This window comes from Podarcis cretensis (genome assembly GCF_951804945.1).
Source record: "Podarcis cretensis genome assembly, chromosome: 1".
NCBI classification, from domain to species: domain Eukaryota; kingdom Metazoa; phylum Chordata; class Lepidosauria; order Squamata; family Lacertidae; genus Podarcis; species Podarcis cretensis.
This window is the reverse complement of record NC_137170.1, coordinates 30,279,183-30,304,885: the sequence shown is the minus strand read 5'-3', so window position 1 is coordinate 30,304,885 and position 25,703 is coordinate 30,279,183. Positions and strand designations below refer to the sequence as shown.

Genomic DNA, 25,703 nt, shown 5'->3' with positions numbered 1-25,703 from the left:
CAGGCTCTGAAAGGGGAGAAAGAGGCAATCACTTTTAATATTGATAGACAGGGTCGGGATCAGTAAATTTTGATTGGTCGGGGGGTGGAGAGAGAGACTCTGTTTAGCTGTATATTCAAGCCAGTGAAGAACAGTCAGTTAACTGTCAGTTGGGAGATAACTGTCAGTTGGAAAACAAAGTTGGGGAAGTCAGTTGACGAGGGAGGTGTGAAGCAGTGGCCAGAGAAAGATGAGGTGAAAGTGGAAAGATGAGGCCCGAATATTAAGCTGTTCATTCCCAGTGTGTAAACAATACTTTGCTGGTAAAGATCGGAAAAAAGGAAGCAGGTGGCTGAGTTAGGCTAGGAGAAGCCTAATGTCTTACCACAACCAGATTTTTTAAATCAGCCAAACTGTACAAGCAGCCGGAAGTCCAGGTGACGAAGCTATGGGATCATAAGCAGACTGTCCTTAGTAGTTGCAATGGGTTGTGAGTTAATTCAGCTGTGGTTTAGAGAATTTGGCTTGAGGTAAAAGCTGTTTAACTGTGGGAGGCAGTGGAAGACAGGAGTGCCTGGCGTGCTCTGGTCCATGGGGTCACGAAGAGTTGGACACGACTAAATGGCTAAACAACAACAAAAAAAGCTGTTTAGAGGCTGGTGTCAGCAACATTGTCTCTCAGTCTGTAGAAACTGCCATAAAGTGCATGCAAGACACCAGTTTAAATATCAGTATTGCCTTAAATACACAAAACTCTTTAATAAACAATATTCTCAACAGATCATACTATATCCAGTGCTGGTGTCCATCTCATGCTTAAGCCTACTGCACCAAGCAGTGAGGAGGATTTTAAAAGGAACGAGCAACTGTCGAAAAGGGTCACCTTGAGGAACTGAATTATTGTGGCAGGGAGTTCCATGGAACCCAAAATATAAAAATTAGAAAGCACGAATACCCAAACTTTATAAAAAGTAAGATAGTTTTCCTGTACATGGTGGGACTGGTCTCTTCCCCTGATAATGCCAGAGATTTTAAAAGTGGAGCTTAAAAGATCAGTGAAACCGAAGAAACTCTTCTCAGGTACTGAAGAGACATTAAAAAGGGGTGCCAGGCAAAACAGTCTGGAGGAAGCATTCCATAAATGGGGGTCACTTCTAAAAAAGCCTTTTGTCTTGTGGCCACCCATTTTATCTCAGCTTGTGAGAATCCTCTGTTGGTGATCTCAGGGTTCAAGTGGATTCGGCATGGTCCCAAGTTGTAAAAAAATCTTTAAAGGTCGGAATCAGCACCTTGAATTGGACTAGAAACATTGCAGGAGCCAACAAAGATGAAAAAATGCTGGCATAATATTACTGGAGTGTCTATTTCCAGTTAGTACTCTTGAAGCCACATTCTATGCCAAATGAATTTTCTGGACCATTTTTAAAGATAGTCCCCACCTACAATGCTTTGCAACAATCTAACTGTAAAAAGTCTCCACTGTTCTCACATCATTTTACTGGTGCTTCTGGCCTATGATGAAAGCGGATTATGCGTTCACCCTCTGCATCTCTGCTGCTTTGTTTATTGTCTCTCAACTATGCTTCTATAGCAAAAGCACCAATTTGCACCACCAATCAAATGTGTTCTCTGAAAGGAAAGGCACCAATGAGAAAGAACAGTTGCTTCCATTTTCATCCTGATCTCTGTGGAGCAATAATGGAGTAAATAAAATATGTTTCCCCACTTGGAGCAAAAGAGTTGTAAAGTAGAAAGCCAAAGTAAATATACTATACAGGGACAAATAAAAGGTGTCTGTGAGAAACAATTAATTGGCATGTTACTAGCACATGGGGATTTTAGTTTCAAATCTCTTCTTCATGTTTATATAGTCATTCTGATGCTAAATCTCACCTTCAAAAATCATGCCCGGAAGAGCTTAGATGCTAAATGTTACCTTCTTTAATGACCAGCCTGGCTGGATGAGGCTCTCCAAATTGCTATGCTGCAGAGGTTCACCTCATGGTGATCAGGAGAAGGGCCTTTTTTGTAGCGGCCCCCTTCCTGTGGAAACACTTCCCCCTATGAATTGAGGCAAACATATCCATTAATGCAACGGTGCTTGCTGAGGCCTTTGCTGACCATTAATCCTTGTTGCAGTCTTTAAATTACCTGCCGTTGACCTAGCGGTTATCTGCCGTTGACTAGATTTCAAGTTTGTGGGTGGAATATGACATTGTGCTATTATAAATGTTCTGTATGCACAAGCATATCAGCTTGCCAGGTGAAATGATCTCCCCTTCCCCCTGTCCATGTGCTGTTCTGGGGATTCTCTCTCCCAAACCAATTTCTTGGGGGGGGGGCACATTAGGTATGTGGAGGGAGGAAATGGGGGGGGGGAGGCCAATTGCAAAAGTTCTTGTGAGTCTTGCTGATAGGGCTCATTAGTTGAACCCTGCCCACTCTATTTTTCTTTTGGGAGACCACTATATGAAGGGTCAGTATATAAATATTTTTATAAATATAAAACTGACTGCATATTGGTTAACCCATGTTAAAGAGGTGCAAAGAGTTACATTCGGGGGAACATTGATTCAAGTCTTACTGAGACAGGAATTTGCTAAGAGGCCTCGGGCAAGCCATTATCTCTGAGTTTGTTTATTTATTTATTATTTATTAAAGGTCTACACTGCCCTTCATCCAAGGGTCACAGGGTGGTTTACAATATAGAAACACAAAAATACATAATAAACAAAAACAATAGTGCCCCCACCAGTTTAAAGGGCCATAGGTTGTTTAATTAGCTGAATGCCTGGGAGGAGAGGAATGTTTTCACCTGGTGCCTAAATAGATGTAATGAAGGTGCCAGGCAAGCCTCCCTGGGGAGAGCATTCCGCAAATTGGGAGCCACCACAGAAAAAGCCAGTGCTCATGTTGCCACCCTCTGGACCTCTCAAACACATGATGAAGGGTCTCAGATGATGATTTCAGGGTCTGTGTTGGTTCATATGTGGAGAGGTGATCCTTGAGGTTCCAGTTCTTCATCCATAAAATGGGAATAAAGACACCTATATCAGTATTATTGTGAGGAAGAAAGAAGTTATATACCAGCCTGCCAAGTAGAAGTGTTGAAATAACACAAAGAGGCAGGCCAGGTTTAGGTTACACAATTGTGGTTAATGTCAGGATACACCCTAGGGCCCAGGCAGCCCCTGAGATGAGACGAAACCTCTCTGGGCATCCTCCTGGTGTTGCACAGTTCTGGGATGTCCATAAATCTTTTTTTGCCAAATATATTTTTATTAATTTTTACAATACAAAATTATAAAAAAGACATCCACTTTATCACCAATACAATCTTTTTGGACTTCCATCAGCTCCTCTGAGAACCCTCAGTTTTAATCACTTCCCCTATTTAATATTGCCTTACGTTAATAACATATCCTGTCTTTTTCTTTTTTACAATATTTCTACTATTAATTCTTCACAGAGCTTCCTGTAAACTTACAAACGTTGTCTGATCATCACATATACTTTTCATGTAATCCGTAAATTTACTCCAGTCCTCAGTGAAGTTCTGGTCCCGCCGGTTCCAGATCCTTCCTGTTAATTTATCAAGTTCTGCATAGTCCATTAGTTTCATTCTCCACTCTTCGGTTGTAGGTAATTCTTCTTGTTTCCATTTTTGGGCCAATAGTATTCTTGCTGCTGTTACTGCATATAAAAACAACCTCTATTCTTTCTTATTAATTTCATTTCCCATTATTCCTAAAAGAAATGCCTCTGGCTTCTTTATAAATGTATATTTCAACATTTTTTTCATTTCATTATATATCATCTCCCAGAAGCATTTTACCTTTTTACACTCCCACCACATATGATAAAATGTTCCCTCTTTTTCCTTACATTTCCAACACTTATTACTTACTTTATACATTTTTGCTAACTTTACTGGTGTGATATACCATCTGTATATCATTTTCATCACATTTTCTTTTAATGCAGTACAAGCAGTAAATTTTAATCCTTCATTCCACAATTTTTGGGATGTCCATAAATCATCAGTCCCAGCATGCTCCAGTGACACGCAGCAAATGTCTACGTGCACACTCACTCAGCAGAGATCAGCAGAAACGAAGTGGAGAATTGTGTGCTCATTGTAAGCTTTTATTCAGCAATATTTACAGGACAAACGGTCAGGGCGTTCTCTCACTTCAGCTCTGAGAGAAAACAGAAAGTAAAAAGTACACAAACACAGAAAGCGGAAGAGACAAGGCTAACTTCCGTTCTCAGGCTTTTCCAAGCTTAGAAAATAAACACAGGCAAGTGATGTAACAATCACACACCCAGCAACAGAGGACTGATATACTTTTTTTTAAATAAATTATTTTTATTCAATTTTTCCAATACAAAATTTATACAAATCATACCTCTTTTTTATATCCATTCTCTTTTTGACTTCCCTCAACTTGCCTGATACTCCTTCCCTTCTTAATTTCTTACACATTTCTAAAGCCTTTCTTCAATTGTTTTTATAAATTATTTCTTACTCATATTTTACTCATATTCTAACATTTCTTCTTACAGAGCTTCATTAAAACTTACAAACGTTATTTGATTATCACTTAATTTATGCATATATTCTGTAAACTTTTCCCAATCTTCTATAAATCTCTGATCTCGTCAATTTCGGATCCTTCCAGTCAGTCTATCGTGTTCTGCATAGTCCGTCATCTTCATTCTCCATTCATCTAGTGTAGGCAACTCCTCTTGCTTCCATTTCTGAGCCATCAGTATTCTTGCTGCAGTCACTGCATATAAAAATAACTTCTTATTAATCTCATTCCCTGTAATACCAAGTAAAAACGCTTCTGGTTTCTTAACAAAAGTTTACTTAAATATTTTCTTCAATTCATTATATATCATTTCCCAAAAGCTTTTTACTTTCTTACACTCCCACCACATATGATAGAATGTACCCTCTTTTTCTTTACATTTCCAACATTTGTTACATCCTTTATACATCCTTGCTAACTTCACTGGTGTTACATACCATCGATACATCATTTTCATCACATTTTCTTTTATTGTTGTACATGCAGTGAATCTTAAACCTTCTTTCCATAATTTTTCCCAATCCTCCATTTGTATATTATATCCAAAATCTTTGGCCCAGTCAATCATAACCGATTTTATCTCTTTGTCCTTTGTGTGCCACTCTAGTAATATCTTGTACATTTTAGCCAGCACTTTAAAATCACAATTTATTATTTCTTTCTGAAATTTTGACTCTTTATCCTCAAAGCCTCTTAATCTTAAATCTTTTTTAAACATTTCATTGATTTGAAAATAATGCAGCCAATCATTAACATATTCCTTAACTACCTCAAACGGCTTCAAACTCCATTTGCCTTCAATTTTTGTTATTAGGTTCTGATAAGTTGTCCATCCCCCTTTCATATTGATTTTTTTTCACACTCAACAACTCCAATGGTGATAACCAATACGGAGTTTTGGCTTCCAACAAGTTTTTATACTTTTCCCAAACCTCTATCAGAGATTTTCTTATGATGTGGTTTTCAAAACCTTTATGTACTCACTTTTTGTCATACCATAAATAAGCATGCCACCCAAATCTGTTATCAAATCCTTCTAGGTCTAATAAATCAGTATTTTCTAATTTCATCCATTCCTTCAACCACCAGAGGCAAGATGCTTCATAATATAATTTCGGGTCTGGCAGGGCGAAGCCTCCTCTCTCTTTCGCATCTGTCAATAGCTTAAACTTTATTCTCGGCTTCTTACCCTGCCATATAAACCTTGAAATTTCTCTTTGCCAATTTTTAAAAATAGCTGCCCCCCTGATTACTGGAACGGTTTGGAATAGAAATAGCATCTTAGGTAGCACATTCATTTTTATTATTGCAATTCTTCCCCAAAATGAGAATTTCATTCTTCCCCACACCTCTAAATCTTTTTAAATCTTACTCCAAGTTGGTATATAGTTGTTCTGATACAAATCAATACTTCTGGGGGTTAACTAAACTCCTAAATATTTAATCTTCTTAACCACCTCTATTTCTAGTTGTTGCTGCACTTTATCAATAGTTTCTCGGTCCATATTTTTACTAATCATTTTTGTCTTTTTCTTATTCAAAATAAATCCCGCTAATTGGCCAAACTGCTCTATTTCATTCAGAACTTCTGTTACAGTGTTTGTCGAATTTTTCAGAGTTAGTACCAAGTCATCAGCAAAGGCCTTAACCTTATATTGTTTACTTCCTACTGTTATCCCTTTTATCTGTTCATTACCTCTTATTGCTCTTAAAAAGACTTCCAAGACCGTGATAAATAACAATGGTGAAAGCGGACATCCCTGTCTTGTACCTTTGGTTATTTTTATATTTTCTGTTACCACATTGTTCACTATTAATTTTGCTCTTTGATCTCTATATATTGCACTAATACCATTCATAAATCCTTGTCCAATATCCATCATCTCAAAGTTTTTTAACATAAATTCCCAAGAGATATTATCAAAGGCCTTTTCCTCATCCACAAATATCAACATAGCTTGCTTGTCATTCCTGGCATTCAAATACTCCAAAATATTAATTACATTCCTAATATTATCTTTCATTTGTCTGCCAGGAAGAAAACATGCTTGATCTTCATGTATCAAACCCTTCAACACCTTTTTCATCCTATTTGCTAATATGTTAGCAAACAGTTTATAATCATTATTTAGAAGTGAGATCGGCCTATAATTCTTAACTTGAGATAAATCTGAGTCTTGTTTGGGTATTAAAGTAATATATGCTTCTTTCCAAGTGTCTGGTATTTCTTTTTTTTGTTAATATATCATTCATTACTTCTCTCAGTGGTACAACTAGGATGTCCTTCATTTCTTTATAATATCTTGCACTAAATCCATCTGGCCCTGCAGTCTTTCCGCTTTTTAATTCTTTAATTGCGTTTCTTATTTCTTCTATTTCTATCCTCTCATTTAGTTTACTTTTCTCTTTCGTCGGAATCTTCTGCACCCCTTTCTCTTTTAAATATTTTTCTATTTTCTTTAAATTGTCTTTCTTCTTCTTCTTATATAGTTGTCTATAAAAGTCCACAAATCCTTTCCTTATTCCTTTCAGGTCTTCAATCTCTTTATCTTCAATCACAATCTATGTACCGTATTTTGTTCTTTCCTTTTTTTAATCTGCCACGCTAGTAATTTCCCAGATTTATTTGCATATTCAAAGTTCTTTTGTCTCATCCTTTTGATGTTCCATTCCACTTCCTTGTTTATTATCATAGAGAATTGCGCTTGTAATGTCTTTATATTAAGTTTCAGTTTTTTATCGTTAGGTCTGTCAATAAGTTTCTTCTCGTTTCCCATAATTTGTTTTAGGATTTCTTTTCCCCCTTTCTCTCTGTAATTGTTTTTGATTGCATTCTGTTTTATGAAAAAACCTCTCATAACTGCTTTGCCAGCGTCCCAAACCATACTTGTTTCTGTTCGATTCATGTTATTTATAAAATAGTCCCTCAAATATTTTTGCGCATTCTCTACTATTTTTTAATCATTGAAAAGATTTTCATTTATTCTCCACCGAAAAGATTTTTCTTCAAATCCTTTTAAGGTACATTTTATTGGGTTGTGGTCCGAAAGCACCTTAGGTTGTATTTCAATCTTTAAAATTCTTGTTGTAAGATCATTTGTTATCCAGATTTGATCGATTCTTGACATTGATTTGCTTCTGATTGATAGGTAAACTGCTTTTCCAATGGGTGTTTCAATCTCCAAATATCAATTAAATTGCAGTTTTCTACCATCGAGAAGAAAGTCTTTGGTAATTTCCCTTCTTTTGATTTTCCTGTTGCTCTTAATCTGTCCATCTCCATTGAAACCACTGCCTTCATATCACCCATAATTATAATCTTTTGATCAAAATATTCAAATAGTTTCTCTTCTAAGTTTCTTAAAAAGTCCATTTTGTTTTCATTAGGTGCATACACTCCAACGATTATTATTTTTTCACCTTGCCAATTGACTTGTACTGCCACAATTCTGCCTTCTTCATCTTTAAAAATTTGTTGGGCTTCTATTTTATTTTTAATATATAGAACCACTCCTCTTTTTTTAGTTTTATCCGATGAAAGGACTGATATACTAACAGTTCTATCACATGGAGAGGGATTGAGGTTTTATAAAGTTATGTCATGAGATGTGCCAGATTCTGCAACATATGAACTGTATTGTAGCATAATGAAATTGTCCGCAATACAATTTGAGGAAAGAGAAGGGAATTACCTAGGATGGTGATTAACTAGAACATCAGCAGAGATAAATATTTATCAATTTTATTCACTGGGTTTCTAAAATCCAATTAAGGCCAAAACCCAGTTGATATTTTGTCCATCACCTTTTCTGTGGCTCTCAACTGCGTAACTTCAGAAATATTAACACAAATGTGACTGCATGGATATAGGTAATCTTCAATTCTAGAGGATTAGACCTTTTCTGAAGTATAAGAGCCCTTCAAATGCTGTGGCAACTTAGGAAAGCTTCAAAGTCACACATTTTCTAAATGGAAAGTAGGTACAGCAATGAATACTATATATAAGGGGTCCAGAGTGGCAATTGCAAACAAATACACATTGCATATATGTATGGCTTTTCTGCCTGTAAATATGGTCTCTGTTCACTGGGAAGTGCCATGTTCTGAGCACACATGCACACAGTAAAACACACAAATTTGGGTGGGTGGATGACTGTTACACATGTTTCTTTATGTGCTTAGCAGAAAGTTCTTAACAGCCCAACTGGCTCTCATAGCCATATACCAGCCATGTATGTCGTCTTGTCAGTGGGACTGATAAACCGCCCATTTTTGCTACCTGGCTGGAACTGCAAAACCAGGGGTTTATCCAGCACAAGCCACATGGCTGGTAGGCAGATTTCAGCTCATATAACTCAAATTTATAACTTCTGAGTTGTCTTTCTTGCTCTTATAGCTTTAGAATGGAATTGTCATCAAGCGGAACCTTCTTTACAGTCTCGGTTTACCACTTGCGTACTTTATGAAGTATCTCCTGCTCTCCGATGTTTTTACTGATTCTTTTAGTAGGTCCTAAGGGTGGAATAACCGGGAATTTGCCAGGGTTTTAATACTGGAAAAGGACTCACCCCTCTGATAGTCCTTCACATCTTACTTTCCACAGATTCTCTAAGCAAGTCAGAAGGATATCAAGAGACCTCTCAGTTTGCACACTCCACCTTTTCCACATGGGGGTCCATTGGGCTAACCTATCTGAGGAACCCCCAAATCCTGGTTCTTGAACTGTCCTTTAGGGTGAGGAAAGAAATACGGCACTTTCTGCTGCCTCTATCAAATCTCTTGACATGGAAGATGCAGCCTGTTCATACCATGTCTGCTTGGGTTATGCTTTTATTTAGGATTAAGAAGAAAGGAGAGATATTCTATTGTGGTCCGCCATGCCAACATTTTAAAAGTCACTTATTTCCTTTTACTTTATTATTAAAAACAAAGTTCCATGAAATGTATATGCAACAATATTTTATAGCTCTATAACTATCCTGACAGCTTCCACAACCTCACCTATAATGCTATATTGGCATTTCCTTTTGCATATAAGCTTTACTATAGACCAGCCATTTTCATCCTCCATATAATATTAGAGGTAGGTTGCAATTATCCTCCAGATTCTAATTTCTGATGAATTACCTGTAGTTGGTCTGTCCAGTGAGCACATGCCAGTTCAACATCCGGCAGTAAAACATCTGCTTTGCATGCAGAAGATCTCAGGTTCAAACTCCAGCATCTTTACATAGGTCTGCCTGAAACCCTGCAGAGTTGCTGCCAGTCAGTGTAGACAGTACTGAACTAGATGGACCAATGGTCTGGACTTGGTATATGGCAGCTTCCTATGAAACAGTTTGCTCCTATGCAAAGTTAAGCACATCTAAACTCATTATTTTCAATGAGCTTTGGCATGTCTAACTGCCTAGGGCTGTAAAGGTTCCTGATCTCAAATGATCTCAGCACTGGACTAGCTAGCTTGCTTTAACCTGTTTGAAGAGAATATCCATGGCAACCTGTGTGATGTCATAAGTCTTTGTGCTGGAAACACCAAAGAAGGGCCTTGCCAAGTACACAGGCAACTAAAACAGGTGATGTCAATAAGCTGCCAATAGTTAAACTAAGGAAGGAATATTGCAGGTGAGCTAGATGGACCAGTGGTCTGGCTTAATATAAGTCATGTCCTATGCACCTATGGAACTTCAGCATAAGGACTTGCCAATTTACTTTAATGAAGGGAGAAGCTCCTGTCTCTCCATTCTGTGGCTACGAACGAGGAAGCCCTTGCAGACGTAAACATTTCTTGTGTGCACTGGAACCCAGTAAATGGAGATAACTGTGGGATTGTGATGACTGATTCATAGGATGTTTGCAGCCCCAAAGTACAGCAATTACCTGTTGGTAACCAAGAGGGAAAATGTTGTTTGTATAAACACACAGGAAGCCTGCTGCTTGGGTTTACTTTTGTTCACAGATGTATCACTGTACCATGATTTAGCTAATATTAAAAATACACACATAGCAAAGTCTTAAAGAGGTCACAGATAAATTATGCCTTGATCTGCTTTCTTCTGAACTAAGTCAGGATGGGCAGGTAACCTAGATCTGAGATAGAAATCTATAGTAGGGGCTTAGGTTCCTATAGCGAACTAATGCAACATCATACTGCAGAGCCATTTGCAATATCTCTGTGATGCAGCCGAGCCAGCATATAATGTGGAGTAAATGTTGTTTAGTAAAAGAAAGAACACTGATAAATGTCTGGCCATTAAGGTCAGCCCATGGAGAATGAAACAAGAAACTGCTGTGAAGAGGGAAATAGAGGCGAGGGAGGAGGGAAAAGTTTAAAATTCAGCACCATGGACAGTAGCACTCACATTTTGGTATAATGGAGTTTGCACAAAGCTTAATTTTCAGTCTTACATGCTGAAGCACCATAATACAACAGTTATTTTAAGCCTCTTGGAGCTTTTCTAAACTCTTTGTGTGCCGAGCGCTTGCCACACGCCCACCTGTTTTCAATGATTTGGGCGGGGGGGGGGGTAGAGAAATGGAAAGAATTCTTTGCAAGAGCACTCAACAAAATGACAGGTTTAATAATTTGCACTTAGACAGCACTTTTCATCCAAGGGTCTCGGAGATCTTTATAAATATTCATGCACTTTATACATATTTTCAGCCAATGTACCATCCCTTTCCTCCATCCCAAACAAGTAAATATACCCCAATTCCCCTTTTGCAGATCTGGAAAGGCAGACTCAAAATTCAGGGAAAGCGAAATTTAAAGGGCAACCCTCTGTATATCTATTGAGAAGTATGTCCCATTGAGTTCAGTGGGACATTGCTCACAGGCAAACGTATACTGGATTGCATCCTCAGAGTGACCAAGCAATTCTTGTGGACTCATAAAAAAGAGTCAGCTATAAAGATAGGAACAGAAATAGGGTGGGAGATAAGAAAATAGGCTTTTTCTTTTTACCAGTCGTTGGCAATCATTGGGACATAGGGTCATGTAGTGTGTAATATTGTGGCTTTTATGTAATGTCAGCAATAAATGCACAGTTTTATCAGTAACTCTTTATAGCAGACTTTAATGTGCAGCTTTGAAATCTTGTAGTTCTAGGTGGCATAGGAAGCTGCTATATACAGGGTCAGATTATTTGTTCATCTAGCTCGGCATCTACTCTGACTGGCAGTGGCTCTACCAGGTTTCAGGCAGAGGTCTTTCTCATTTCTGCTCCCTGATCCTTTTAAACTGCATATATCATGGACTGAACTGGGCATGTTTTGCATGCAAAGTGTGTGCTGTGCCACTAAGCTGTCTTTCCCCATAGCTTCATTGCCTTCCAGTCTCTTTCCGAGCTTAATTCAAAGTGCTTTTCATTAGTTTTAAATCCCTAAACAGCTTATAGCCAGGATACTTAAAGGACCATCACCTCCTACATTAGCCTGCTGGTCCACACGATGAGCTAGGAGACCCTAATATATGCACTGCTGTCATCTGATGTTTCGGAGTTGGGAACACATGAAAGGGTATTCTCTGTTGTTGCACCCTTCCCTGGGGGATCCTTGGTGATTTATGTTTCATCAGGTCATTGACCTGATTGATAATTGACCCTGGCTCCTTTATGCACTGACTGATCCATTTATCTGTTATGCTTATGTTTTCTAAGAGAGCACTGCATAAGCGGTAAGACTGTCACACAATTAAATAGTTGGTTAAACACATTAGTCAAATTGATCAACAGATCAAACTTGTACAAATCTGCATGTGTATAAGTCCCATGATTTGTAAATAAAATGCTTTCTGAATCAATCTACTCAGAAGTAAACCCATCTAATTTCAATGGGACTACAAGGTAATCTGCAGAACTGCAAGTATGCAAGTACTCAGAGTGTTCTTTTCCCTTGGTTGTCAGACAGAATAATCACCATCCTTTCTCCTTTCCAGACTGACTCCTCCAAAAGCAAGACAAGGACCAGCAATGGTACTCGCACACACAAAAGCTCTTAGCCTCCATGCCTGCAACTAAGCCATGCTCCCAGTTCTGTCAAGCAACTGAGGAGTGGGCGGAAGAGAGAGGAAAATGGAAGATACCAAGATGAGAGTGGGGGAAATGGAAAAGGCTTCTTCTAAGAAGATATCCAATTAATTTGGAGAGATTTGTAATCATTTCGAACAAGCAAAAGTAATCATTTAGACCAGATGTTTTGGACTGTAACTCCCATTAGCTCCAACCAGGATGTCTGTGCTGGCTGGGGATGATAGGAGTTGTAGTCCGAGACATCTGGAGAGCATCAGGATGGCAAAGCCATTTGATCAATTGATTAAACATCACAGCCCTAATGATAATTTATCCCATTCCTTTGCTGGTAATATTGTGATTAGGATATATCAATTCAGCACTAAGAAAAACCTGTTTAGACATGCACTCACAGCCTTGTTGACTTAATCCTAGAAATTCCTAAGAACAGATTATTATTAATTAGAAGTTATCGACAGCCTCTTTATTCCAAATGGTATCTTTAAATTAAGCCAGTTTCAGAATACCTAACTCTCTGGGCTATATTTTCTATCTCCTTCAGTATCAGGATAAATTCCCAAGGGAGAAATAGAATTGTTTCTTACAGTGAACAGGATAGGAAAGGACGGCACTCAGAGACAGTGGCACTGTTTAATCAGATGCAATAGACTTCTAACTTACTTTGAAAAGGTGCACAGCTTTGCACAATTCACTATCTCTAAAACCTTAGTTCCCCATCTGGAAAATGAGAGTAAAAGTGACCTGCATTACTATTTTGTTATAAAGTCAAGCAGGCCACAAGCCACTGGGAAGTTGTTCTGCACAAGTCCCCTTCCAAAAACATTGTACGATGACATTGTGCAGCTCCTATTTATTTCAATGAAATTTGCACAGAGGAGTCCCTGGTGGATTGTGCCCATGGGGTGTGTGTGTTATGCACATTAAAAAGTGTCATGGGCCTGGAAAGGATGTGAAAGCCACATAAATGCATCCTCGGGGCAAAATGGCAGAACAACGAAAGCTTTGATGGATTTATGCTGTGAAACAAACTCTTTAACATTCACTGTTCTTCACAAAAGCTACCCTTCAACGTGGACTTTGTCTCTGCTGCCTTGCCTAAGGCAGGCTGCCCAGCTTTTATCCATTAATGTTCATTGCAGAATCTCAACCCCTTTAAGAAGTGGCAGCGAGCTTGTAAATCCTGCCATCCGATGAGCTGTGCTGTTGCAGTGTGTCAACTCAATGTGTGGAAGGGAAAACAGATGTGCTAAGTAGAGGGTGGGTTTCTCTCTCTCCTTGTTTACTGTGTGGTTTATCTCCTTTTCAGTCTTCCTCTTTCTGTTTAAATATTTGATGTCATTTTGTTTATTTCTGTGACAAATGATTTGGGGTTTCATTTCCAGAAACAGAAAAGTGTCAGCAATGCCAGCATTGTTGGGGCATCTGTTCCTTGCTATTAATTAGTCCCTTTCCCTGCTTGCTTGCTTGCTTGCCTCCTAAAAACAGAGGTGCCTACATCATGTAACTGTCATTTATTTGTAGCAGCAGATCCATTTCCTTGAGACTGTCTCTCTGGCTGCTTTTCAGTGCCTGCTTGTGTCCAGTCTCAGTGAAAAGTTTGTGGAATTTGAAGCCACAAGATGTGATGGTGGTCACAAGCTTAAAAATGCACTTCGATAGATGCACAAAGGATAACCAAGCAATCTGCTGGTTGGGAATCTGAAGGCCCTGGGCTTCATCCCGGTCCACCAACAATACGTCTGTAGCACCCAAACCATTGGAACATAGGAAGCTGCAGTGTACTGAGTGAGAATATTGGTCCACCTAACTCAGTGTCATCTTGTAGCAGCTCTCCAGTATTTCAGACAGGGATTCCCTCCCTGGCTTACGGATACTGAACCTGGGACCTTCTCAAAGCAAAGTAGATGCTCTATAACTTAAGTACAGCCCTTACCCAATTGCTTTTGGGACGACACAAAAAGCATGTTAGGGGTTGTGATTATGTTCCTACTTCATTCCTTCCCACTGGAATTAGTTAGAATGAAATGACTTACACAAGGGCAGGCTTGTGGAATGTTTTGGGTGACCTCATGGAATGCAGAGCAGGTAGGATTTGATGTAGATGTGCTCCTCCCCTGTGCCATCTATGCCCACTCACAATGCTTCCCTATTTTCAGGGATTTGGAGGGTGGCCTAGCCGGCAGAGCCTTTGTGTAGCATACAGAGACAATCCTGCAGGTGGGGTGGGTTTGAACTCCAGAAGTTCTCTGCCTCATCCTAACACCCTTCACTTGATGGAGCATTGAATGTAGGATTGCACCCTAAGGCCATCAATGACTACTAGCCATAATATAGCACCTCCAGGTTTGGGGGAGGTATAGCCATCAATACAGCTTGCAACAGGAGAAGAAGGCAATTGTCTTCATGTCCAGCTTGTGAACTTTCTAGATGAATCTGACTGGCCAGTATTAGAAACAGGGTACTGGATTAAATGGACCTTTAGTCCACCCTAGCAGGGTTCTTCTTATGTACAAAGGAAAGTTATTACTGTAACTGGCTTTAAATAAGGCTGGAGCAGTGTTTTTTCAAAGGTTGATTTCTTGTTAATGATTAAAGTAATTACCCCAGTTTATGAACACTTCTAGGGCTTTCAGCTGGCAAGTGGTCATCATCTTGAAGATAATAAAACCCAATTTGTTTGCTTATTAAAAGCATTTATATCCTGTCTCTCCATCCCCAAAAGGGCTCTCTAGGCAACTAACAACCACCTTAAAATATACCATAAAATTTAAAAAAAGAAATCCGAAACAGTAGCATTAATACCAAATTATCAGCAACAGGCAAAATGTAAACAATTTAATATAAAATTATCCAGACTAATGCATGTCTGAGTAGCAGCATCTGTCCTCTAAAGCAGGGTTGGCAAACCATTTTACACTCAAGGGCTGAATTCCCTTCTGGAAAGCCTTCCAAGGGCCACACACCACAGGCAATAGTGAGAGTAATGAATGTAAGTTTACCTTTGTGCAGTAGGATAGTTTCTATCCACACGTACATATCCCTCTCTCCTCATCCAGACAAGTAAGAGGCATTAACAGAGTTCAATGACACATTCTAGCCAGGCAAGAACACTTTGGGTTCCCTACCCCTACTCTAAAGACATTGAGGGAGAACATTAACTAGGCTTCCTGTGGCAAGGAATTGCATAGCTACCTGAAGCTTTGTGAGACACAAAGCAGGGCTTCCACTAAGCCACTGACCTAAGCAGTCAGGCCAACTTAAAGTTATCAGCACCAGCATTTATTGACACCAGACAAGAATTCCATTCTATGGCCACATTCACACCACACCTTTAAAGCACTATGATACCACTTTAAGCAGTTGTGGCTTCCCCCAAAATAGTTCTGGGAGCTGTAGTTTATTAAGGGTGCTGAGAATTGTTACGAGATACATTTTCCCTAAAAACCCTAATTCAGGATTGGGGAGCCTGGGTGTCACTGGACACCCAGTGTCACTGGACTACAACTCCCATAACCCCTAGCTATTGGCCATGATGGCTGGGGTTTATGGGAGTTGTAGTCAAAAAAAAAAGTCTGGCAGGGCATGTGTTCTCCAACCCTGCACAAAACAGACTGGGTTCTGGGTATGTTAAGGACAATATTTTCTTATATGAAACTGCCTGACAACTCTGTCCTGCCATTTCTCTGCCCTTCTCAGCAGGTATGCACAAGAGACAGAGCCCTTTCTGCTATGACGCCCAAACAATGGAATAGTTTCCCCAAAGAGGTACACCGAGCCCTGCCTTCCTCTTCTTGACAGACAGTGTGTTGTCCCAGTGAGCTCCTTAGAAATGCTGCCATACTAAATATTGTATACTGAATCTGCTGTAATTTATTATTTTATGTTGTTTTTACAGTGCTTGGACTGTGCATATTGTAAGATACTGTCAGGGAACTGCCATCGGAGAGTCAGGTGGTGGAAGGGCTCAAGGAGGCTAGGAGACCCTCGGATGCTGAGGAAGGAACCAGCAGGGGGAGAGAGAGAGTTCCCGCAGAAACTCAGTCGGAGGGATGGCTCCAAGATACTTCCAGTGAGAACAGCGGAGAGGTTTCAGGATCTCCGCTGGGGACGCCTACTCCACGCAGGAAACTGTCACGTAGAGAATCCAGAAGGAGAGTTTCCGTTATGGAACTCTTATGTTGGCGTAAATTCCGGAAGCGCCCACTGACTGATTCTGCCAGCGATTGAGGTAGCCATGCACCCATGGCTCCGTGGTCTGGGAGAGTTTTAGAAACTGATTGCATGAGTTGAGAACTCAACCATTTACGCACAAGCAGCCCCTTAACCCATAACAGATACCTTGGCTATATTGTGTGCAGAAAGGTGAGATGCAAATCACTGGAAGGAAGGAACAATGGGTGGAGGCAAGGCAGTAGGACAGAGCTAGGTAAGAATCAGTATTACATCTTGTGTAAATGTTCCCCATTTCCCACTCTGTCCTTCAAGACCTTATTCCGCATCCAAACATGCAACCCCAATGTATTTTGTGGACCTTTTGCTTAAGGGGATTATAAAAATACCACTCAGGCCTTTTCAAGTGAGGCATCCTCTACTAACCAAGTGTGAGTTTCTCAGCTCTTTGTGGGGTATGGTAGGAACTACGCTACAAGCAAGCATTCGTCATATGGGATCCCTTCCTACTCTACCTACAGAGCAGATTTTACTGAGGGCTAGTAAAGACAATTGCACGTAAAGAAAAAGAACAAACCTTCTGGCATTAACAGCTGCAGAACTGAGTCAGTGGAATCACACAGAAACACACTTTTTTTTAAAAAAACACACAGTCCCACACTGTTATATAAGTTGTTGAAGGCTGCAAATGTTAACCAGAAAGTTGAGGGGCTCTAGGATATTACATTAAAATTCAAACTTTTATACTCATGAGGACAAAGTATCTGATAAGGAGATGCCCATGTGGAAGATTCATCAATGACTAAGAGATTCATTTTACTAGGGTTCATCCACACTTCCACTTGTGCCCTGCCTAGAAAGCACTGGTCCGAGAGGCTTTCCTCTTGATGCACATTTTCTAGGCCTGAGTTCGAGTGGTTTTCCCTTTGCCCCGCTCCTTTCCAAAGTAAAACCCATTCTTTAGTGATAGATCATAACAAATGGCCATCTGGGAGAAATCCAAATTGCTGCTTGCTCCAATTGAGTGGTAAAGAGTGGTATTCCCCAGGGGAGGACGTGGGTGTTGCTGTGGTCTCAACCACTGAGCCGCTTGGGTTTGCTGATCGGAAGGTTGGCAGTTTGAATCCACACAATGGGGTGAGCTCCCGTTGCTCTGTCCCAGCTCCTGCCAACCTAGCAGTTTGAAAGCATACCAGTGCAAGTAGATAAATAGGTACCGCTGCGGAGGGGAAGGTAAACGGCGTTTCCATGCACTCTGGCACTCGTTACCTTGTTCCGTTGCACCAGTAGCAGCTTAGTCATGCTGGCCACATGACCCGGAAAGCTGTGGATAAATGCCAGTTCCCTCGGCCTGAAAAGTGAGATGAGTGCCGAACCCCATAGTTGCCTTTGACTGGACTTTACCGTCCAGTGGTCTTTTCCTTTCCCCTTTCCCCAGGGGGGAAGCAGCAGAACAAGAGGAATAAACACCTACTCTTAATAGCAGACTTGGAGAAGAGCAAGGCCAGAATAGATGATGGAGACCACATGGTTACTAACATACAAGCTATGTGTAATGTAGTCAGTGCCAGCCTTAGCCATTTTGCTGCCTGAGGAAAAGGACAAGACAATGCTCTCCCATTCCACAGAGGAGGCAGTATGTCTCTGAATACCAGTTGCTGGAAATCACAGTGGGAAGACTGCTTAGGTCTTGACTTTGGGCTCCCCATAGGCTGCTGTGAGAACAGGATGCTGGGCTAGGTGAGCCACTGGCCTGATCCAAAAAGGCCGCTCTTACATTCATATACGATTGCACTGTATGTTTCTATGTGGGCAAATGAGATCAAGGACAGTGAGAGCAAAGAGGAAGGGAAGATGTACAAAGAAGAAGAGGCCAAGTTCCAAAGAGTATCAAAGGAATACAGATATTTAGCAATATTAGCATATTGCATGTGTTGCTGGGATGGGGCAGTAAATTGTTCGGCTGCACCATACATGCATTTCAAAGCAAATAATGATTACATAGGACTCAAAGGCAATGAGACCAAGGACAAAATGAAGGCAAAGGAGGAGGGAAATAATTTTGAGAAGATCAAAGGAACACAATTGTGTCAATCAAAAACTGCAAGACTTAATAAAAATCAAGGATACGTTTTGAACACAATATTAGATCAGTTGTTTTGGCTCAACTTTATAAAAAACTCATTCTTTACTAGGTAAAGATTCATAGCATAAGTGGCTTAAATCTGCCATAAAGGCCATTGCAAGCTGATTTAGGATGATATTCATTGTTAGTCTTACTTAGACCCCCTGAAATAAATGGACATGGGCAAATTTAGGTTCATTAATTTCAGTGAGTCTACTCTGAGTAGGACTTAGTTGAATATCACCCATAATATTCCATGTCTGTGGATTTTATGCAAATTTAATAAAGTGTTTTGTTTAACAATGAAGATATACGGATGCTAACTTCATCCACCCAGTTGGCAGATGGGAAACATAGCAAAGGAAATTTAAACTGGGCTGATTATTCAAAAAACTATCCTTTATGGATGGATGCATTTGTCAGTGTCAGTTTCTCTCGGTTTCTCATTTTTCCAGTCTTAAGTTTTCCTCTCCTCCAATTTCTGCACACTTCGTTTTTTAAAACATGAAAATTCATTTGGGTGGTATGCAACTAAGCTTTCCTCAAAATAGACCCATTGAAATCAGTGCACATGATTAGGTTCATGAGATTAATTTCAGTGGGTCTACGCTGAGTAAAACTTTGTTGAAGGCCACCCTGTGCTTTTTCGTGTGCATTGCTCATTTTTTGTATGCATTTTTGCCCGTAATTTCCCTCTAATAAAATGCATCCCTATATGTTATTTTCACCAATGTGCAAAACTTTACATACACTTTCCCCAGCTATAGAAGTTGTCATATGTATGCTCTGATTGAAGAAGTGCACTGCAAAATTCAGAGGTGTGAATTTCAAAGGAGGGTGGTGTTCCGATTTGCATATTGGGTCAGGAAGTGTGAACTTGGTAGGTTTTCATTAAAATGCACACTGAACGAATGTATCCCCCCCCCCCATCTCTAAAACCCATCAGATTCAGCAGGTGACTGTGGAATAGCTGAAGAGGAAAGCCAGATTGTTTAGGGATTTAAAACGGATTGCGCAGCACTGCAGGAAGGAGCTCCACATGACCATGTAGAACATGGACAAAACCTGAGGAGACAGATCTCCATTTAAGAAAACATGAATGAGTGGCCAGTTGCTCTTTCCTCTGATGCCACTGGTATTAAGGATAGTAAGGCAACTATAGGACCAAACTATATCTGGTTGTTTGTTTGTTTTTTAATTTAAGTGCTCTTCAAACATTTTTCTTTGATGGTTTCAGCTCTTCTGACTGCTCCACCATTTGGCAAGCCCACACTGACTGCTTTGCAGATGCTGCAGTGACGTTGTCCATGAATGCTTTGTAGACTCTATGGAAACATATCACTAGCCCTCAGCAATGGCAGCCATCAGCCAATCAGATTGTTATTGGAGCCCAATGTTCTCAGCCTTGAGGAGCATCTATTTATTGGACTGTTCCATCTGAGTGAAAGGAGGGGAACACATGTTTCATATTAATCTTCATTTCAACTAAGTTGTTTTAGCTCATGCTTTATTATGGCACTTTGTAACAATGCATCAGTAACAGCAGCCCCGGGGCAGTGCTTGCGTGCAGCAGGCTGAGTGTCTAAACTGCTCTCGAGACAGTCTCTAATCACACACAATGAGGCACTCCCTGGTGCACCATATGAATTTATAATAGCAATTTATATGATGCCCTGAAGCATGATTTGTATTTGGTCTGGGATGCTGGGGTTGGTTTGGGAGGGGAACTGCTTACATTGTCCTCTCTTTCACCACATTTATATGGTGCCTTTAAAGCACAGAGGGCAAAAACCTAAACATACACTCCTGCATTAGTTGGAATTTTGGTCAAGTCTTTTATTTCTAGTGTGTAAGCACCAAACTGGACAAAAAGCTATTTTTACAATTAGCAATTGCAAGTAGCAGATCTTTAAAAGATAAATGGCAGGTGTGGGGGATGGATCTGGATTGGTATCCTGAAGTGATTGGGGGCTTAATCCTTCCCCCTCCCTTGGTGCACTCCCAGTTCAAAGCCAGTTTCCCAGCTCTCCTATTTGCGTTGGAGGAAAAGCTCCCATCTATGTCCATGGGAGCTTTTCTTCCAATGGAAATAGCAGGTCCTGGGCAGCTTGATTCAGATCAAGAGCACAGTGGGGCTTAAAGGGGTAAAGCCTTCCCTACTCTGGAATGGGTGCCCTGCACCTACTATTTATAAAGCCATTCTTTTACAATTAGTATTCTTTTAAAATTGGTATCTTTCTAATTTGGCCTTAGGGACATAGGAAGTTGCCCAGGGCCAGCCCACACTTGAGGTGAGGTGAGACAACTGCCTCCTAAGAGAATTAAGATAATTTCAGCAAGTGTAGCTTGGCCTGGGAAGACAAAGAAAGTAAACTTTCCATTAAGTTAACCTGCACAGGGCTTGCTATGTTTAGGCTAGTTAACAGTGAAATTGTAACTTCAGTAGCGGCTTGAACTTCAGGGCCCAGAGGGGCCCCAGAAGCAACTTTAGTGCAATTGCTTTAAAAAATTGGGACTAGTAGATGCAATTTGAGTCACATTGATTTGAATCAAATTGATTAATTTTTACTTGTATATATTTCAACAATCCCAAAGTTTGAGAGTCAGTAGCACAGGTGTTGTAAAAGTGTGTTGAACTGTCATGAAACAATCCCATTGAAGAAGAGAACAGTGGTTGTCCAGAACTTGTTGCTGGTTGTGAAGGGGCCCCTGTGACAGTTCAGTCTTCAGGCCCCCAGAAATGTAGGTCTGCCACTGGGGAGAGGAGACACCAACTTGTCCTCAGGCAGATCCTCTAAAGGTCTTTATCGAAAGAGTATCCTTTTTGAATGCTTGCAAAGGATGTCAGGATGACCAAGGGGGAAAGAGGACAGGGCTCCAGTGTCTTTGACACTTGTACTCTTTTCAACTACAGTGGCACCTCGGGTTACATAGGCTTCAGGTTACAGACTCTGATAACCCAGAAATAGTGCTTCAGGTTAAGAACTTTGCTTCAGGATGAGAACAGAAATCATGCTCCAGCGGCGTGGCGGCAGCAGGAGGCCCCATTAGCTAAAGTGGTGCTTCAGGTTAAGAACAGTTTCAGGTTAAGAACGGACCTCCGGAATGAATTAAGTACTTAACCAGAAGTACCACTGTAGTTTGTAATCCTTTTTGTAAGTATAGGTTATCTCACTGCATAGCTTCACCTGTTGCAATGTTCCCTTCTACACACAGTTACTATAGACACACAAATTCTTATCTCCTTTGCATCGCTTCTCATCTAAAGAGTATCATCTTTTAGAAAAAGAAATAGTACCTCGGGTTAAGAACTTTGCTTCAGGATGAGAACAGAAATCATGCTCCGGTGGTGCGGCAGCAGCAGGAGGCCCCATTAGCTAAAGTGGTGCTTCAGGTTAAGAACAGTTTCAGGTTAAGAACGGACCTCCGGAACAAAGTAAGTACTTAACCCGAGGTACCACTGTATGCTATACTGGGGCTGTCCTGCCCCACCAGGAATGCTACTAAAGGAGCACTGTCATCTTTATCTCCTCTGGTGGTATCTCAGTCATTCACAAACTAAATAGCCATGTTCTTTCCAGAAAGCAGAGCAGCTCTGGGCTAAAAGCCCCCTGACAGATATTTGTCTTCTGGTGATTTCTCCTTGTGCTCTCTCCTTTCACCTTTCCCTCCATATCTCCCCCTGTGCACCCAATAAATTGTTCTAGGGGTTTCTCCAACCCTCTGGATTAGATTTCGGGACAACGTGTGTTGAGGGGGGGGGGGAGCCCCACTATGCAAGCAGGAATCCTTGTAGTGTCAGGAAACAGTAGATGAATGCAGCCCAATGATTGTGAGTCTAATGGGAAATATACACGTGAAGTGGTGTGTCCAGCAATAGCTTGAGCCAGTGGTCAGTTCCGATTACAAATGAACCAATACACCCCTGCAGTATTTTCACATGTGCATTTACATTCTTGCAGGTATATGCATTATTCAATGCCAGTCGCACTCACGCACAAACACGCACACACACCATTTCCATAATCAAGACCCCCATGGGTTTGTTTTCAGGTGCCGTCTCACATACAGATGCAGGTATATTGATAATCCTTCCTATTATATCCCAAACAAAATGTTGCATTATCAAATAGCATCGTTTATGCCATGCAAAATTTTGTGTGTGTGTGTGTAGCTATTAAACAAATGCAATTGAGTGCGCTGGGAGGAGGTGGAAATGGATTGCAAATAAGGGGTAAAGAGATACAGCCTGTGAGTCGGCCAGAATAATTTCTGAACTGGACCTCCTGCTGGAGTGAAAAATGACGTTTACAGGAGAGAGGCTTAGAACTAATCTTCTGAAATGATGGTAAAGTGAATTCTTTCCAGGCTCTGCTGTGATTGCTCTTTCTCTGTCTCTGTTATTCCTTATTATTGTAATGAGTTCTGCTCTCTGAAGTGGGTAAGGTCACCATCCAGATAAGATCAGTTTCGGCTGCCACAACGGAGATGATCCGATCACAATTTGGACCTGCCACTTCTAAATTCACCTTGGGTATTAGCTTCTGGAAAGGAGATACTAAAAGTGCTAACTTGACAAAAGTGGGTGGGAAGGCCAAAAAAAGAAAAGAAAAAAGAAAAAAGAAAAAAAAGATGGACAATAAATAACCCAGCTACCCTTGTTCTATGACTTGAGCATTATCATTAGAAAACCTAGATATAACAAATAATCTGGAACACCTTGCTTTCCATTTCACAAAGACATTTGGCAGTGTTAATGCTCTATCAGTGATTCAACGGATGATGTCTTAGAAACAAAAAGGCCAACTTTCAGAATACTAGAGGGAGCCATTTTCTAATGGGACTGGACCAAATGCAACCCAGGACACCATCAGAAGCTCCCACCTCAAAATATCTGTGACTTGTAGTAGTATCTTATTCCTTCCTTCTGCCATTTCATTTTCAAATGTGGAAACGGTTGGTTTCTAGTTCAAGACACATACAAAGCAGCTAGGGATCTGTAAGGACAGAATGACATGCTATTATTTGAGCCACACATGGGGTTCCCAACTTCCCAATCCTGAATTTGTCTTGCAATGCTAGTAAGAACACAAGAAGAGCCAGCTGGGTGAAGCCAATGGCCCATCTAGTCCAGCATCCTGGTCTCACAGTGGCCAACTGGATGCCTGTGGGAGACCTGCAAGCAGGCTTTCAGCCCAAGCGCTCTCTCCCCTCCTGAGGTATTCAGAAGGATTACTGCCTCTCATTGTGGAGGCAGAGCATAGCTAGCACAGGTTGTAGCAGTTGATAACCTTATCCTTCACAAATTTGTTTTAACCTCTTTTGAAGCCATCTAATTTGGGGGCCATCACTGCCTCCTGTGGGAGCAAATTCCACAGTTTAACAATGTGCTGCGTATCAAAGAAATTCTTTAATTCGTCTGTTCTGAATCTTCCAACATCCAGCTTCATTGAATGGTCATGAGTTCCAGTGTCATGAGAGAGGGAGAAAAACTTTTCTGTATCCATTTTTTCCATGTTGTGTATCATTTTCTGAATGTCATGTCATGACTTGTCTTTTTTCTCAACTAAAAAGTCCCATATGCTGCGACCTTTCCTCATAGGGGACTAGCTCCATCCCCTTGATTATTCTGATTGCCCTTTTCAGAACCGTTTCCAGCTTTGCGATATCCTTTTTGAAACGAGGCGACCAGAACTGTATGTTGCACCATAGCTTTGTGAAATGGCATTATGATATTGGCCGTTTCATTTTCTTCTCTCCCCCCCCAAATAATCTTTATTAGTTTTTCAATTAGATACTCCACATACACATATTGTATTACATTTTACTTTACACTTGCTCTTCAGAGCTGACTTCCCTCCTTCCTTCTTCTGGTTTTTTATATCACATATATTTTTATCACATTATTTTCTTCCATTTTGTATATTGTTATTCATTTTCCATATTTGCCCATAGTGTATCTATAAACAAATAAGTCCTCGTGTTTATACAATTCTTGTTCTCTGTATGCATTTACAACTACTGTTAGTTATATTAGTTTCCTTATACATTTTGCTTCTTATTATTTTCATTATCCATCACTTTTCTTAATCTTTCCTGTTATAGGGGACTAGCTCCATCCCCTTGATTATTTTGATTGCCCTATTCAGAACTGTTTCCAGCTTTACAATATCCTTTTTGAAACGAGGCAACCAGAACTGTATGTTGCACCATAGTGTTGTGAAATGGCATTATGATATTGGCAGTTTCATTTTCAATGCAGGGAAGAGGTAACTGGTGCAGTTGAAGGTAATTCACTCTGCATCCGATTTCCGCTTGCCAAGGTCCCTTTTGTCACCCTGTTCCAGAACTCCCACTAAGACAGAAGGGGGCGGGGAACTTACAAGAGAGACACAAGGCTTACAAGAGAGAGCAGCGCATGAGGAGAGGTAAGCACATGCACCCACCCACCTATTTCCCCCCAACACCTACACAAATGTCAACTCCTTTACTGGCATTAATTTGGGGGAAAATGGGTTTGGCCACATTTATTTGCTGCAGCAGTGTGGATTCCCACCATTTTCAATTAGCCCTAAGAATAATTGAAGGGAAAAAATATGGTGCCAAGTCCCATAAAGTTTACTTGTAGTTTCACAGTCAAAAGCAGGAGTAAGATGACGTGAAAACTGTGCGCATCTATATATTTTTATCCCCAATGTATCCACTGAAAAGTAAACATAGGCTTCTTCAGTCTTATAGTGACCACCCAACTGTTAAGCAGTATGTTAAGGATTTCCCATATGTAGATATATGAATTTCCAAGGAGGA

General features: G+C 40.4%; 1 long non-coding RNA gene across 5 annotated transcripts; it reads left to right on the top strand.

The window, feature by feature from the left end:
* On the top strand, positions 1–20,710 carry LOC307199604. 5 transcript variants are annotated; one of them, XR_013832101.1, is made up of 6 exons: positions 1–469; positions 12,508–12,745; positions 13,741–13,858; positions 16,301–16,366; positions 16,960–17,027; positions 20,134–20,710. It is a non-coding gene; the product is annotated as an uncharacterized lncRNA (long non-coding RNA). The 5 variants fall into 5 exon arrangements; XR_013832098.1 differs by lacking the exon at positions 16,960–17,027 and having other exon boundaries at positions 1–416; XR_013832099.1 differs by lacking the exon at positions 16,960–17,027 and having other exon boundaries at positions 12,508–12,722.
* Positions 20,711–25,703: the final 4,993 nt, after the last annotated feature.